This window comes from Camelus ferus, chromosome 6, assembly GCF_009834535.1.
Source record: "Camelus ferus isolate YT-003-E chromosome 6, BCGSAC_Cfer_1.0, whole genome shotgun sequence".
Lineage (NCBI taxonomy): Eukaryota > Metazoa > Chordata > Mammalia > Artiodactyla > Camelidae > Camelus > Camelus ferus.
In genome coordinates this window covers 12,829,005-12,844,354 of record NC_045701.1, presented here as the reverse complement: position 1 = coordinate 12,844,354, position 15,350 = coordinate 12,829,005, and the positions used below count along the sequence as shown (strand labels likewise).

At 39.6% G+C, this 15,350-nt stretch overlaps 1 protein-coding gene across 1 annotated transcript in view; it reads left to right on the top strand.

Annotated features, from left to right (window-relative positions):
* The window catches only part of UNC13C (unc-13 homolog C), a 638,789-nt gene that overhangs the window by 10,592 nt on the left and 612,847 nt on the right, over positions 1 to 15,350 (top strand). Inside the window, exons 3-5 of the mRNA XM_032481154.1 lie at positions 4,013 to 4,180; positions 8,015 to 8,083; positions 14,257 to 14,502. The gene's annotated coding sequence lies outside the window, so the exon portion shown is untranslated. The remainder of the gene's footprint in view (positions 1 to 4,012; positions 4,181 to 8,014; positions 8,084 to 14,256; positions 14,503 to 15,350) is intronic.

Below are 15,350 nucleotides of genomic sequence, written 5' to 3'. Positions count from 1 at the left end.
AGTTCATTCCATAGATAAAATTAACTACCGTCAGTTCTCAACTTCCCATCCTCAAAAATAATCCAGATCACTTCCTTTTTGCTCATCCTTATCTGTTGATCCATCCTTTCACACTCCCTGGTTCTTCCGTCTACTCTGCTCCCACGCATGCCCTGTTTTGTTCTAAATTTCTACTCCTGTTATTTACCTCCCTGTTTTGTCATTACAGCCCCCAATTTTTCCTTTTATTGCACATGTCAAAATTACAATTATACATCCATTTGCTTATTTACTTGTTTCCCCCACTGTACGATTATAAACTTCATGAGGGTAGTTACACAGTTTCTTTCACCACTACATATTCAATCATCACCAGAGTGCTTAGCGTATAATAGATTTTTAATAATGTGTTGAATAATAAAACAAATGACTAAACTTATATCGCTAATTAACCACTTGTAAAGAAAACTTAAAGTTAGATCCTAATTCATATCTCACTAAAAACTTCCAGATGAATTCCAGATTTAGAAGAAAGAAACGAAACTACAAAATTTTTTGAGTTAGATATCAGTAAATATTTTAAAATTTGGTGTGGCTTTTCTTTGTCATATTTCTTCTTCCATCTCTTCTGCTATTAAATTTCCCCTTCCTCCTCTTTCTACTTCTCATTTTTGTTCTATTTTTAGAACAAAAGCATAAAAATGATACACTTATTATCTTTTAAAAATACAAAAAAACTATCCAGAAAATGAAAGTCCATTCATATTCCATCCACCCATTTACTCCCTCATCCCAGACAAACCAAGATAATCTTTTTGTTTGTTTTTTATTTGAGAAAAGCATTTTGTGTGTGGGCCAGAAGCTAGGAAGTGACGGTTGACTGCCTGGTTCGTAAACCATGCCTTCGAGCTGTAACTTTAAATGGTGGAAAGGGCTAGGGAGCTCTGTGGGTCTCTTTTATAGGAGCATTAATCCCGTTTGTGAGTGCTTCATGACCTAATCATCTCCCAGAGGCCAACCATTTGGGCATTAGTTTTGAACATAGTAATTCTGGGGGGAGAAACATTCAGTCTATAGAAGTAGCTAAAAGTGCTGCTATAATGAAAAACCTAAAACACAGTGGCATCGGCCTTGGGACTAGGTTAGGGGCCAATGTTGGCAGGATCTCAATCTCCTAAAAGGTGGTTTGATTGTAAACTGAATTGTATTCCCAACACAGTGTTCAGAAAATGGTATAGATGCTAAATAAATATCTACTGAATAAACAAATGAGGTCTTATAAATAAGTAAAACAAATACCCTGATTTAAAAATGGTCAAAGAGAATAAATGGGCATTTCACTCAGAACACAAAAATTCAGTTGGGATATAAAAACTTGCTTAGTCTCAAGAAATGAAAACAGTCTCCTTGCTGGGTGTTTGTTTTACCTATCAAACTGACCAAAATAAAATAGCATGATTCTAGGAAGGCATGAACTAGCAAAATATTTGCTAGTGTGAGTGAACATCAGTACAATATTTTTGGAGGGCATTTAGCAATACATACTAAATGCTTCAAAGATGCATGTGCCTTTTAACCCAACGATTTAAATCTTAGAAGAATTTCCTGAGAGAATAATTAAGAATTACACAGAATTTTAGCCATAGAGATGATCTCAATGCAGTATTTTTTATTATAATAAGAATTTATTTATGATTGTCTGGCCCTAGGAGATGAATTGTCTGTAGTGTAGCAAAAATAATGTTACAAAATTGTACTGATGGGCATGAAAAAATGTCCATGATACATTTCTGAGTAAAAGGACAGGTAACATACTGATGTGTTTGGTATGATTCCACTTTTATTAAAATGTATAATACATAATATAAAATAGATTATACTGTGATATACATACATATAATTTAAATTTTTTCATACATACAAAATATATATCATGTTTATGATATCAGGTAAAGACTATCATATATGATGATACATGTTACACTGCATACATCATATATATGTGTCATATATCATGATATATGTTATACTCCATATATATATATATATGAAAAAATGTCTGAGAAATTTCCTAGGGAGTGTTAACAGGTAAACTGCATAGCGTAAGTGAGGCCAGAGATGCATGCTGGTACCAGCTCATTCAGGGCCTTTAGTTCCTAATAGAAACTTGGTTATTTCCTTCACAGCAGCACGGAGCCAATGTAAGATTTTAAAGCAGAGTAATAGTAAGATCTGGTTGTAATAGTTGCTGTGTGGAATATTTCAGAAGTGAGCAAGAGAAGCAACTATAGCACAACGACTAAGACCATGGACCCCAGAGCAAGACAGACTAGAGTTGAATCCAAGCTACTCCCACTTAAAATCTGTGTAACCTTGGACAAGGCATTTAATCTCTCTGGGCTCCAGGTTTCCTCTTCTATAAAATGGTGATGTTAATAATATTTACCTCCCTCCCAGGAAAGTTATGAGGATTAGATACTTCAGTGAAAAGTGTTCAGAGTAGGACCCAACACAGACTAAGTTCTATATGTAATTATAATTCCCCTTTTAGAAATAAGGAGGCTTGCTGAAGTTAAGTAACTTGCTCAAGGCCATATGACTGGAATTTTGTGGTAATGGTATAGCTTTAGTTGATGATGAAGTGGGATGATCACACGTTCCCTGGGTTAGAGTACGAGTACAGAGCACCACACCACCAATTAATATCCCCAAGGGAGAACAACTCTATTGAAGATGTGATCATGATGGTATTGGCATATACATACTTGATTCCAAGTACCGTAAAACATGAGTGAAGTTTTTTTTTTTTTTTGAGATGACTGTAAGTATTATGTATTTTTCATCAAGATGAAAACTAAGCCCAAAGACAAACTAAGTGTTCTTATATCCTGGAGAGTTACTTAACCTGTCTGATTAGCTCCTCCAGTGCAGTGCCTCTGCTTCCAAAGTTGGGAGGGAACATGGTGATACACATGCCTACTCTGGAATTTAAACATATGTCTGCCCAACTACAGAGTTATGCTTGGTCCATTGATTTACAGGCTTTCACTTCTATTAAAATGCATCATTGTGGTCGACTTAGGACTCCTGAGATAACATTAATGAGCAGTTTAAATCTCCTTGGTACCACAGAGTGACACAGCCAGGAATGGTTTATTAACAGGTCTGGCTGTTGACAAACTTGTCAAGTGAAAGAAGTTGGTACAGCCTTACCCTTTGGAATCTTTCAGCCGCTTTATTTATTTTGGTTCTCACTTCAATTTGTTGTCTCCCTGAGAGCACACTTATTTCCAGTTTCCACCCTCCTAAATCCCACTTCATCAGAGAGGGCATTGTGACCCAGTTTATTTCATTAACCTGTACTGGTCGGCGAGTGGGGCTGATGGGTTATCCCATTGTGTTGTGTATCCAAGCACAACCACCAAGTGATGTTTAGGCACTTATTACTCACTCAGCAACTATCTCGTGAACATCTGTTGTTTTAGGTGCTGAAGAAAAAGCAAAGAGCAGCCTCTAGGACCTCAGTACTATCTTACAGACTAAGATACTTACATTGTTTCAGACAGATAGTGTGACAGTCTAGGAAGAATTCCTCTCCAGTCAGCCTCTTGGTTCTAGTGCTGCTTTTGTATTCGCCCTAATAGTTACACTCCCTCTCTCTCTCCCCTTGTTTTTATTTTTATTATTTATTTCATAGGAAAAGTGTATTGAGGTTTTCTGTGCCCCTTGTTAGTAGATTAAGGTATTTTCAGCTGGTGCACTAATTGATCCCTGTGCCTCCTACCTTTATCTTTCTTCCCTAGAAGGAAATATTCTAATTCCTAAAACGTTACCAGGATCTTCCTAATTTTAGGCTTTTTTCCATTAGTTGACAAGTCCTTTCTTCTCTCCTCATTTCCAGAGAACAACTAAACCTCGCTTAACACCTTACTTTGAGTTTCTCAGAGATCTAGTACATGTGCAAGAGTCCCAAAATGTCAGCATTTTAACCCAGATTAAGAATCTTTTCATGAAATTTCATTTATCCTAACAGGGCCCAAATAATGAGAAAGAGTCGCATCAGAAGAGCAATTGGCTGAACCTCCAAAGACCTCTCTTGGAAACAAACAGAAGTGATGGTGGTAAAAGACCAGTCAAGTTAAGAAGCCTCTGCTTCCTGTGTAGGGCTAACAGAGCAGTGAAGGACTGGGATGATCATCAGGTAGTAGTTCTCCACTGGCAGAGGTCATTACGGTTGTGACAATGCCTAGAGTTGCTCCTGGTGAGACAAACTGGGACCTGGGACCCTTTGCTGCAGTGCTTGCACCTGGAAAAATGTCTCCTGAAGCAACAGAACACAAAGAAATTATAGGGACTAAATATAACTGTGTACATGTGCAACTGGGGCAAAGTGTGAATAACAAGATACAAAAAGACCAAAACCCCGCTGCCATTTCTGAGGTGTCGGGAACAAAAGCAGGTGACTGTGCATGATCCCTGCACACAGCACCACCAAGGGGTGGGCAACCACCTGGGCCACCCCTCTGGCCCAGCCCATGGATCTGCCTTACTCTCACCGCATTTAAGTGACGAGCTCGCCCCCACTCAGAGAGCAAGTGCGGGAACCTGTCAGTTGTTTTCACTTCCTCATGCTGCAGCAGGAGTCCCAGTAAAGCCTTGCCTGAATTTCTCATCTGGCCTCTTACCAATGTCCACTGATTAGGGAGTCCAGGAACCCTGGCTGGTAATGCTGGCATTTAGTGCCTGGGCCCCAGAATGCCACCAGTGTAGCAGAGCGCTAATAAGTAGCACTGTTAGTTCATTCCCTTGCCAAGGGGAAGGAAATGACGTGGTGGAATCTCTTCCCCAAGGTTCATATGCCCAGCCAGTGCCAGAGCTAGAGACAGACCTTGTGTTACAGACCCAGATCCTTGGACTCTTTAATCAAAAGAAATTGATAAGACGCCAGATGAGAGTTTCAGGCAAGGCTTTGTTGGGACTCCTGCTGCTGCATGAGGCAGTGAAAACAAGAAGTAGGTGCCCTTGCTCGGTCCCAAGAGGAGCTACTTAGGTCCTTAAAAGGCTTAACAACAGGGTCAGGTCCCTGGGTTGGGCAGGAGCCACAGCTTAGGTGGTCTCCCCACCTCCTTGGTGCTGTTGTGTGCAGGGATCACAGCACAGCACCCTGTTTTTGCTCATAGCAGCTCAGAAATGGCAGTTGGTTTGTGGCCTTTTCGTATCTTATTGTTCATAACTGTCCCAACTGTGCATGCATGCGTGTTGCTGCAGGAGACGTTTATCCAGATGCAAGCACTCGAGTAAAGGGTCCCAGATCCCAGCCTACCTCACTTGGGAACTCTATTCTGGAATTTTTTCCACTGGACCCACTTTTCTACACAACTGCTTCTTATATAGTCAAGGGAAAATTGTCCCACTGAAAAAAGAGCTTCTTTAATTAAGGTGAGATATTTTCATTCTTCTCAGATATTATTTCTCACACTCTAAATCCTTCTTTGGGGTGGTTTTCAGTGACATTTCAATAGCAGCCTCATTCTGCGGTTGTAACTATTTTTGGGGGGCAGGAGAGGTAGTAGTTCTGTTGCTTATCTCCTCAAAATCTTTTATTAAACTTGATCTTTATTTTCCTACCTAATCCAAATAACTTTTGACTATTTTAGAAAACCAAACCTACCTTCAAATGTATAAAATGCGCTGTTTTTAAGCATCTAAAGGGATGGATGCACAGTTCTCATCCAACACATAACATTTATTGCAAGTGTCTCATGTGCCAGGTGTTATATTAGGTTCTATGGGTGCAGGAGGTATAATGTTAACAGAAAAAAATATGATCCCCACTCCACCTCAGTCACATGAGAAGGTAAGCCCCATTGATGGTTGTAGAGATATGATGAGATGCTATATGAATGTCAAGAAAGGGCGCTTAATCCCGAGGTGGGCAGTCAGATAGGCCCTCCTGGAGGGCTGATACCCCAGGTGAGATCTGAGGGGTAGCAGGTGATAATCAGACAAATGGTAGTAAGAAGGGGTCTGCAATAAGAACAGGAGATTTAGTCAAAGAGAACAGCATCTGCAGATCTTGGGTCACTCGAGGAAATGTGGCACAGCTGTGTAAAAGTAATAATTCAGTTGTCAGAAACATAGATATGCTTTTTTTTGTCAGTTCAGAAATGGAAATGGAAGTGGTACCAAGGCAGATCTTACAAGCCAGGCCAAGGAGTGTGGATTATATCTTGAGGGAAATAAGTAACCATTGAATGGTTTTAAGGAGAGAATTGTTAATTCCAAAAGTAGAATCTTGAATAATTAATCAGCTTCTAAAACTTGGAAATTCATAGGACAGCATTCATTAGATGCAGAGAGTGTGGTCTGACAGTCTTATTGAAATTCATCACATCCACTCCCAGCGATATTGTAAGCATGTTTCTGATCCTGGACTGCATTTAGCACTGATCCTATCCTCCCTTCTGTACTTAGTGACCAGTCCCTGTCCCCAACCAATTCTTCTAATTAGTGCTTATCAATGCTGGGGACAGATGTTGTCATAGTAAAGAATGAGGTGACTTTAGTTCAGAGTACAGGAGGATAGCATCAAAGAGGGGGGATTTATAGCATCACCACACACACAACATAATTAAATATTAATGAAAAATGTCACTTTTCCTGTTACTACCAGGCTTTTATTTTGAAAAGATAATCTACTGGACCAAATGGTGAAAGATACATAGTGCTATCTGAGTGCATGTTGGGGATGTAATTAACAATGTTTTGGAAAAAGTGCTTTCATAGATTGCTAAAGGATAGATGGGCAGAAAGTGTCCCCTGGAGATGCATGCAGTAATTAAAGAGGTGTTTTTGAGTGCTGACTGAGGAATGTTTTTTATGTGTAACAATAGTAACGCTTTATTGACATTTTTCTGTGTTAAATTAAAGCACCAGCCATACTCACACATGTACTCCGGAGAAGCTGTTGTATTTCACATGCTGATATACAAGTGAAAACTCAGTTTGAGCCTCAGTAAAATAGCAGTGAAACATTCCTCGGAAGCTTGAGTAAGAAAAACTAGTAATAAACATGGCAGTAGTGAAAGAGTAAATGTTTTCTCCAGATAGAGGAGCTTTGTACTTATTTAAAATCACATGACATGGAGACAGGTAGCGAAAGATTAGATACTCGAGAAGGGAAAAGAAAGGACTTTTTTTTCTGAGATAATACGGAAGAATGAAAGAAAATAAACTGAGACATTAGAATGTAAAGGTAAATGGGGAAGAAACAGAAGATCATTGCTTACTTATACCTGCTCTATTTTGTAAAATAATTTGAGGCAGCTAAAAAAAAAGGACAGAGGAATAATAAAGTTAGCAAACAGAAAAAAACCAGGACTTAGAGAGGAGGAAGAAGCAAACATGATAACCATGAGAGCTAATATCCTTGGAGTGGTCAGGTGTCAAATTGGGCTCTGATGTTTTTGGCAGTCAAGGCAAAGGGGAAATGTGATATGTTTCTGGTTATCTCTTACTGCACAACAAGCCAGTGACAGAAGATTAACAGTCATTTGTTATTATCTCATGGTCCTGTGAGCTGCCTGTAGTTCGGCAGGGAGGTTCTGGCTCCTGGTGTCTCATGCGGTTGTCATCAGTGGCTGGGGCTTGAATCACCAGAAGACTAGCTCATTCACATATCTGCTACCGGAGCTGCTGGGACAGCTGGGGCTCCTCAGGCATCTCTGTGTGGTCTCTCTAACAAGGCAGCATCAGGGTAGTTCCAAAGGCACATGGTCCAAAGAGAGGCAAGCGGAAGCTGTATTCCCTTTGCGAGCTAGCCTTGGAAGTCACTCAGCATCACTTCCTCTCCAAGTCTTCAGAAGCAAGTCTGTAAGGCTGATTTGTGTCAGGGAGAGGGGAATTAGACTTCCCTCTGTGAAGAGAGGAATGGCAAGTAATCTGTAACGTGTTCTAGAACTACCACGTGATGTAACAGATTTTTCATTGTCAAAAATTCAAGCTCCCACCTGACGTTGTCAATCTTTTGTTTTAGATGAAAGTAAGACGGGAGATCATCAAGCCAAAGAGTAGAGACGAACAGAGGATGAGACTAAGAAGAAAGGTATGTATTTGAAATACCTGCTCACAGGATTGTGTAACAGCAGAACAGGAGAGCCTTGCTCCTCATGGTGTGATCTAGAACCGGTAGCATCTGTGCGCTGAGAGCTGGTTAGAAGTGCAGAACTTGGTCTCTACCTCAGACCTACTGAATGAGAATGGCATCTTAACAAAACCAGCAGGGGATTCCTATGCAGAATAATGTTTAAAAAGCATGGCTGACGGGGAGGGTGTAGCTCAAGTGATTCAATTCCCAGTACCTCCTCTAAAACAATAAAACAATAAAACAATAAATAAATAAATAAATAAATAAATAAATAAATAAATAAATAAATAAACCCAATTACCTCCCTACCCCCCCCCCAAATAATAAAATAAGTAAACTTTTTTAAAAAAGCACTACTGAAGAGGTGGAAAAGAATTGTCAGGGTAGTGAGGAGGACAAATTATTGCTGTGTACACACTTAGAGCAGGCCACGTATCCTCCTTTATGGGACAATAACAGAATATGAGTGGGATAAGAAGATTACTAAATGGAAAAGGTTGTCCAAAGTTGAGAATTCCACACATTGATTGACTAGGGTGTCTAGGCTGGGTGTTGGGTACTTAGATGGAATTGAAATGGGACTAAGAACCAAATGGGTTGGGGAGCGAATGGGTACAGTACAGTTGGAAGATGAAGGTTGAAATAAGGCTGGAGAGGTGATATTGCAGAAGTATGAAAAATGATATCCAAACGAATGATAACTAGAAAGGGAAAAGTTTTCCGTTTTAGTTTTCAGAAATAGATAAATATATTTCAGTGCACTGGAGTTGTGTTGTAGGAGACGTTACTTGAAGCAAGTAGATTTATGACTGAGACATTGACTTTGTTTTACAGAAATACCTGCAGTCATGACACTTGTTTTCCTGATAAACATCCTATATACAGTTAAGGGCAGGCAGCAAACAGTTGGCATCAAATATTAGCAGATGGCAGCCCATCATCACTGATATTTCATGCTGTCTTATGTGCATGGTTTGTATTAAGAGTGCACGGGCTTAGAGTGTGTAGGGCTACTTGGAGAAGTGGCTGATACCAGTTCTGGACCAGGAAATGCATAAAATGTGTCTGGAATACCTTTGTCATACAGAAGGACAAGGAAGCTATTAGAGACAACTGGGTTCATGTCAAATGGATACCAGAGCAAATCTGAAGGAGTTGCACTTGCCAAAGATGGGATCATATTAGCAACAAAAAGAATAATAATGATAATGGATTGAGATACATCAAATATGTTAAAATCCATTAGTTCTTAATGATACACACAAAAACTCTCACTAGTCATCTTTGGACGGTGCTATGAAACAGTATGCTGAAAACTGGAAAATAAAGTAAAACAGTCAAGCATTTATATTATATTTCTTGTACAAATAATATTTAAGGGTGCCAAATAGTTAATTTGGGAAAGACCTTTAAAAAGAATTTCAGTGAATACATATGGAAGCAATGGTAGAACATCACCGTTGAACTCCTAATGAAATAATGGATATAAGCCATGATCATTAATGGCTCTTAAAACCATTAGGTGACTTGCTGATGGGGAGCTTCATAGTGGTGGATCAGGCTGAAGCAGCAAACCTACCGCCCAGCCTTAATGTCACAAAAAAGGGAAAGAACCCTACCTTGTGTTTCTCCTAATGGAATTATACAACACTCCTATAAAATAGTCATGATATAAACCTGGGCTGAACCTGGTCAAGACTTTAGCTTTCCAGAAAATACAGGCACCAGAAGAATGTGTGAAAAGTCCCCACTGGGAGGCAATCAGCAAAGTTTAAAATGTGGGGGTCTGCTCTCTTCAACAAATAAATTGTGAGGGAAGAAAAACAGTAGAGAAAACTTTTAGAGTAAAAGATATGTAAAAGACTTTGGGTGTCAGGTCGACATGTTACAAGTTAGGAAATCATCACTCTAATTCGTATAACAAGAAAAAACTGCGAAAAAGACCCATCAAAGACCCAGGTCAGACAGAGGGCAGCTGCCACTCCAAAATCTGGAGAGACAGGTGAACACAGAGACTCTCCTCTGTGGTTGGCTTACGTGGAGCAGAAACCTCTGGAGCCATAAACAGATAAAAACACTTAAATGGCAATTTTGATGAATTCCTGTAGGCTGAGGGTGGACTAGCTTGAGAGTGAGAAACTGCTGGAATCTGGACTCCCAGGCTGAGGGATCCGCATGCTTTTGAGAGTTTTCCCTTCAGAAACCTACTAGGTTTTCAAGGCATAGGTCTGAGAAAAATCCCATTTTGGTCAGAGAGAGGGAAAAGAAATCATTTTGAATGATGCACATGGGAAAAGTAACCATTTGAAATCCTCCCAGAGTGGACTCCATGACAATGGCCCACCCTCCTTAATTTAAGCAGGGGAAATACTTCACCAGAGCCTTATCTGGCCCAGGGGCAGGGTGATAAGCCAGCTGTATCCCCTGTAGTTTTTGCTTCTCACCTTAAGGGAGGGGGGGGAAAAAAAAAGGCTAAGAAATTTTCATGAAGTTCACAGCCCACTAAAAACCTGAGATAATTATATAAGATTATAGCACGCCTTACAATTACATCAACAGGGCTTCAGTACAATAACAGGGGCTACAGTTGAGAGCTGCAAGACACAGACTTAATTTAAGAAATTGCACTTGAAGACACTTAAGAACAAGAGATAACAGGAAAAAGCAAGGACACCAGAAGAAACCAAAGTCTATAAAAATAATCACCCAAACTAGGTGAAGTACAGGGGATGTTTAGGATGGTGAAACCATTCTGTGTGTTACTGTAATGGTAGACAGGTGGCATTATGTATTTGTTACAACTCCCAGAACTTTACAACAAAAGGAGTGAACCTTAATGTATGCAAATTGTACAAAATCTTTTAGGGTGTTTTGGAGTCACGGGAAGATACATAGACTGTGACAAAAGAATCTAACCAGATTTTAAGTGTATGAATCAACCTCACGGAGGGGTCCAGGGAGAGGTGCTAACCTCAGTAGCTTTGGAAATGGTGTCTGTAAGACTGAAGGCAAAAGGAACTACACGTAAGCACTGTATTCTAACTGATACATCTGTTTCCCATGGGGGTATATACTTTGACAATGCTCATACTGGTATACATAAATATTGGAATTAAATAGTTTAACAAGTAGATGGTGGATGGTGGGAGCCAGGTTTCTCACTGTTTTTGTGGGAATATATTATAGGTAAGCAAGGGGAGGAGGTGGCTAGAATGGTCCATGTGGTAGCAGATTGTATCAGTAAGGACTCATGTTTAACTCAATATGGATACAGATGGTTAGATACTAGAAATATTTACAGATGTGTGCATATATGTGGGCTAGTGCACACACATACATTTCTTTGTTAGCTTAGAGGGCATAAAAGAAACAACACCCCAGTGGCAATGAACATACCTAGCTTGTAGATCATAGTTTCTAGTATCATTCTCCAAAAAAGGAACTAGAGGTCCTTGGAGAAATGCCTGATTCTAGGACTGTATGCTGGAGCACCTTGTAGTGCCAGGAAGTAAGGAAATGCTATAACAAATAAGCAAACAAACAAAAAAAACCACAACCCATATTGGTGAGAGTGTGTCAAAGGGCCACGGGAACTGTGTTACGTTGAATAACAACCCCCAATGGTATCAGTTTCTAAACCCTGGAACCTGGAAATGTTACCCTATAAGGAAAAGGGGTCTTTGCAGAGTTATTAAATATGGAAGATGATTCTGGATAACCCAGTTGGACCCTAATGCTATCACATGTATCCTTATAAGAGGGAGGTAGAAGGAGCTTTGACACTGACACAGAGAAGGGGAGGCAATGTGACCATGGAGGGGGGAAGGCAGCAGCCATAAGCCCTGGATTGCTGGCATCCGCCAGAGTGGGAAGAGGCACGGAATGGGTTCTCCACCACCAGAGGGAGCACAGGCTGGCAAACACTTTAGCTCAGTGAGACTGATTTTGGACGTCAGACCTCCAGAATGGTGAGGAAATAAATGTCTGTTGTTTTAAACTTAGTGGTAACTTGTTACAGTAGCCCTGGAAAACTGATATAGCCAACTGAAAGAACTCTCAATGGCCAAACCTAGAATAGTTTCAGTAACAAATAAAGCAAGTAGAATTGGGTTGTAATCCATAATATAAAATAAAAATTCATGAGTATTTGATACTGATGTAAATAAATGATTTAATATGTAAATGAAGGAAGAGAGACACATCTCCCAACCAGAAGAATTTGGACTGATTTATGTCAATACCCCTGACTCCAGGAGGTAGAGCATAATTCCGAAAGAGCACAGTTTGGAAAGGAGGAAAAAGGAATAACTTCACAAACATTACTTCAGCCAGGTGGTTAGGGTCAGCATCAGTAGTCATAAATCATGTTAACAGTGTGTGCCCTTGAAATTATGGAATGAATAGGACACTTTACCTCTGTTATTTTTCTTCTCAAAACCCATAACTCCTTTCTAATTATGATAAAAACATCAGACAACTTCTAAAATAAGGGCATCCTGTAATATACCTGACTGGGACTCCTCAGAATTTTCAAAGATTATCAAAACACAAGAGAAGTCTGAGAAACGGTTACAGCCAAGAGGAACAATTTTTGTTTAGTATTTCCTTTTATTTACATGTGTTACTTAAAAAAACTTCTCTGCTAATTGTACCATCTTGAGTCATGTCAATTTGGATTTATTTTGACTCTGTTTGTTTTTGAGTATAGGTCACATAGTTCTGTTTCTTTGCATGTCTATTGAATTTTTATTGGGTACCTGACATTATGAATGATAACGTAGTAGACACATGGTAGACTCAGGGAGGCGTGACTTTTTTTTTCCAATCAACAGTTAACTTGGCTGAACTCAAACTCCATACTCTGTCCCTCTGCAGTCAGTGGCTGACATTTCCTTCAGATTTGTAGTTTCCAGCTTTTTTTTTTTCTCCTAACTAGTTCCTCTGTGGTCTCCCTATGAGTATTAGTTTAGTGATCAGGCGGATTTCAGGGCAATATTGGTTGCATTATTTTAGGACTCGTACCCTACATGGCTCTTCCCTTCCAAGCTCTTTTCTGTAGTTTTCTCTTTGCTCTCCAGATCCTGAGCTCTGGCCTCTGGTGCGTCAGAGCAGTAAGGCTTTGGCATTCTGCTGCCCTGAGCTGCTGTGCAGATTGAGGATTGTCCTCAGGCAAGAAGCTACAAATTCCTCAATGCAGCGGGCGCAATTCCTGTTTTTCTAGAGTAGATGTCCTTCTAGTTTCTACCTGCTTTGGTTGTTCTCCAGTATCTCCAAATGTGTTTTCTTCTTATATAATTGTGTTCAAATCTTGAAACTTTAATCAGCGGCTGTTTGGTCTATTTAAGCTATTTCACCATTATCAGCGAAGAATCAGTTAATCAGCTCTTTTGGAAGGTCAGCAAAGTTTGACCCAATTTAAAGAACTCTACCCTGTTTCTTGCTTAATGTTATTCCATAAACACTCATTTAGTGCTTATAAGATACCAAGAACTTTTCTCTGTTCTTTGCAAATAATAACTCATTTCTTCCTTGCAAACAATCCCTATGGAATCTGCTATTATTATTCCCAAAACTGAAGTAAAGAGTTCAGTCAGTTGCCAAAGTTCAGACAACTAGAAAATAGGCTGATTTCTGAACCCAGCTTACAAATTAGCCCATTCTTCTTCTTGTATTAAAAAAACAAGGGGTTGATACAGGAATTCTGAATGTCCCTCAAATCATGCCATAATGCTGCCCTTTATAGTCTATGAGAGTAACTGAAAGAGAAGACTGTCAAGATACCCTGGTTAATTTTACACAAGACTTTGGCATATCCCGTTTCTTACCTCTCAGTCCTACTTTACCCATCTATGAAGTTGAGTGGTTTAACATTTAACACTGTACTCCAGAAAGGTCAGAAGACCAAAAAAAAAAAAAAAAAAAAATCCTCATCTATCTGTGTACTTCCTCTTTGTGTCCACTAGAGGGGGAAGTGCTACCAGACAGTTGTTAAAATACCTGAAAAAGAAACTCCAGTGTAAAAAGTTTATTAAAAATCTTTTTATTTTGTAATACTATATATAAACATGTAGGATATATGAAAAACATAAAGAAGAATTTTCACTGTTGTAAACATTTTTTATTCCTTTTAGCTGCCAAACTTCTGAACCTCCTTCACTGTAGTGGTGGAAATGCTGGTTTCTCAACCTCCCCTCCAGCTGGGGTGCAGGCACAGGACTGAGGCTGTGGCCCAGACTGGGACCTGAAGACACAGGGACGCATGTGCAGCAGTAATTTTGGAGGGACTCTACAGAGAAAGGGAAGTCCTACTGAGCAGCTGAGTCTGGGAGCCAGCAAGATTAGAATATGCCGTGGTGTGACTCAGTCTGCCCTCAGAGGTTTGTGAGGTTTGGAGATACCCATCTTTCTAGATGTCTCTCAAATCTGTCCCCTTCCTCTCCTCATGCCACTGTCGACGTCATTTCTCACCTGGACCACTGTGCCAACCTCCTAACCTAGGTCCTAGCTTCTCTCTTTCTCCAAGTTCCAATGAGTAGCACAAATTAGATTATGTCACTCTTCTGCTTAAAAATTTAAGTGACTCCTGATTTTCTTTGGAAAAGTTTCCCGTCTCCTATATTGATTTGGAAGATGTTTTCATGGTTTGAGTTCAGTCATTCTGCATTGACCTTTCATTTAGTCTTTCCATCTTACACCTTATTTTCTAGTCATGTTTAAATGTTGGCAGTTTTACAGACTGATTATGGATTTATTTTAGTGCATTTAAATATCTTCCTTATATTTAGATCTACAGTGCTTAGTATAATGGCTGTGCATATGACACGTATTTAATATGCATTGTGTAATGAATGAACAATACTTGTTCACATGTTCTCTGAGATTGAATCAAAAGAAAGAAATTGCAAGACTCAAGCATTTCCAAGAGGCGATGAAATTCAAGTTTATAATAATACTGACAATAGCAGTATTGTTACCAATACAATCAGCAACAATAGCTAGCATATATGGAGCACTGACTGTGCGTCAGGCACTCTTGTCATAAGACATGTTGTAATATCCCTTTAGTCTTCACCACAGTCCTGTGAGGTAGATACTACTAAACCCATTTAACAGAAAAGAAAGCTGAGGCACAGTTAAGTAACTTGCTTAAGTTAATCTGGCCTGCCAACCTATGCTAAAAGAAATATTGAAGTTCTACTCTTAATAGAAAAGAAGCAGAAAGCTA